The 2415-nt window shown below is 35.7% G+C and overlaps 1 pseudogene; it reads right to left on the reverse strand.

Moving 5' to 3' along the window:
- Positions 1–533: 533 nt before the first annotated feature.
- LOC21401004 lies at positions 534–1647 on the reverse strand (annotated as a pseudogene).
- Between the last annotated feature and the right edge of the window lie 768 nt (positions 1648–2415).

A 2415-nucleotide genomic window follows, 5' to 3' on the forward strand; every position in this document is an offset into this window, starting at 1 on the left:
ACCACCTTTTCACCTTACTTTTTTTTTTTTTTTTTTTTTTTTTTTTTTTTAATGATTGTTATCCGAGAAACTGCTTGCTTTGCTTTCAAACATGATTTTTTTTTTTTTTGGTTATCAATCATCCAATTTTTGACAACTGTTCATGAGGATATCGATAATCTTCACTATCGTTTTTCTATGTGTGAACCTTTTTTCTTAGTCAAAACCAACATATTATTATTTCTTGCAACAAGAGAGAAAAATACTAATGTAAAAATTGTTGAATTTTGAAGACAACTATATCCATGAGTTGCTCATAGTAAATAGTAATGAAACTAGTAAGTAGATCATGCGGTTTGTCTAAGAATACTCAACTATATATGCTTGAGTCCAAAAAATGTTCGAAGATGCTTATTCTTTTCTTTCTTTTTTTTGTGTGCAAAAGTCACTAAAATTCAAGATAAAGGATTTCTTTTCCATTGTCAAGATATTACCAAAACCACCATCACCACACGCCACTTTAATAAGAAGAGGAATTGCACAAAAACCAAGGTACGGACCACCCACCCTCATGATTGACCATGTACCCATATTTCTCCAAACTCCAAAAATGAAAAACCCCACCACATTTTGAATACCAAAAGCCCAAAAAAGAGACATCAATAACAAATTAACTAAAATACAATGACCCAAAAGAGAGAAAATGATCATATTTTAAAAAAAATTAAAATTAAAAAAATCTCTCTCAGTCCATTCATTATCCATCCAATCACTACACTTTCCTCACTCCACCCCATTCTAATTTCTTTCTTTCTTTTTACACATAAGAGAAGAAAAGAAAAGAAGTGAATTTAAATTTGAGAGAGGAAAGTAAAATAAAAAAAAAATAAAAATTAAATGAGATATTTATATTGTGATGAGAATTGAGATCAAGCGCTTCTCTCCAACATTTCCTTGAACCTCCTAGCGGACTCTTGCTTCTCCAATATGAACTTGGCGTGACAGCTGGCAATAAACAAATCAGCCAACTTATCAATATCATCAACCTCAACCGTCTGATCATCACCATCACCATCACCGTCATGATCATGATCACCTGCTGCAGCAGCGCCCTTCTTACCGTGCACCTTCTTCTCCTCAAGCCATTGAAGGTACCCATAAAGCTGCGACTCCGGACCGTACTGGTCAACATCGGAGCCGTACTGTCCCGTCGGAATGACGGAGTTCCACGTGGAGTCGTAGTAGAAATGGGTTGCCGTCGCCGTCTCTGGCAAGCCGTCATAGACCGGCGCCGGCACCGGCAAGACGTGGGAGTTCTTGGAGGAGCACCAGTTGTAGTGAAGCCTGAAGGAGCCGAAGAAGATTTTGTTCTTCTTGTATAACTTGTCGTTTTTGTGCTTCTTTGTCGTGTAATTAATCAGCTGCAATGTGTGGCTGTGTACGAGGGCCGACACGGCTTTGGATTTGGCGGCGGACAGCGACCGGAGAAGTCGGCGCACGTGGGAAAATAGGAGGGTTTGGATAAGGGTCTTGAGCTTCATTTGATCTTATAAATAAGGAAGAAGAAGAAGATGATGATGAAGAAGAAGAAGAAGAAGAAGAAGAAGAAGAGAGTGCTGAGAGGTTAAAAACTTGAAGAGGTTTTGGTTTTAGATTGGATCGTCCATGTTACCATTTTATTATATGGTGGGAATCATGCGGACTTTATTGAAATGGAATTGGGATTTGTGGGAGGGATATATAAAGGCTCTCGATTACCAATTTGCCCCTTGACTTTTGGGTTATTTCAAGGTGTGCCATCTCCACTTTTAGGCTTTTTTACTTTGGAAGGTCTTGAGATTTGAGGTGTCTAAGATGATTTTTCCCTTTTTGGGATTTGTTAGGAATTGGACTTTGCGGGCTTGGAATTTCAAAATGAAATTTTTTTTTTTTTGGACATATATTAGATGTTGTTAATCAATAACTATATTTTGATTAGCCAATTGAGACTAGTACAAGTAGTGTTTTTAATGGATGTGTGAGTTGCTTCGAATATATTAAATTCCCAGTTTAAGTCCAAGGAATATTAGTTTTCTTTTCAATAACTATATGAAATTTTAGTGTAAAATAAGGATTAAACACTAACAACTAATTTTTAGCTTGTTAAAAATTAGAGAGTTTCTCTAATAGGATTAGATATGTATCAAAAAATGTCTATTATGAATACTTTTTTAATCTGATGTGGTTTTAACTTAATCTAACGATTAAAAACTGACATTACCGATTGGACTAGCTTAATAGAAAAACTCTCCAAAATTTATTAGGTAAAATTATCAGTTGGATTCTTTATGAAATAATACGCCGAATTCTAGCGAATTTCTTATACTCAAGACTCTATATTCGTTGCATTATTTCGGCCATAATCCATCACTTAGGGACCCCTTTTGCTAGTTTAGA

This window comes from Morus notabilis, unplaced genomic scaffold (assembly GCF_000414095.1).
Source record: "Morus notabilis unplaced genomic scaffold, ASM41409v2 Scaffold989, whole genome shotgun sequence".
In the NCBI taxonomy this organism is placed as follows: Eukaryota; Viridiplantae; Streptophyta; class Magnoliopsida; order Rosales; family Moraceae; genus Morus; species Morus notabilis.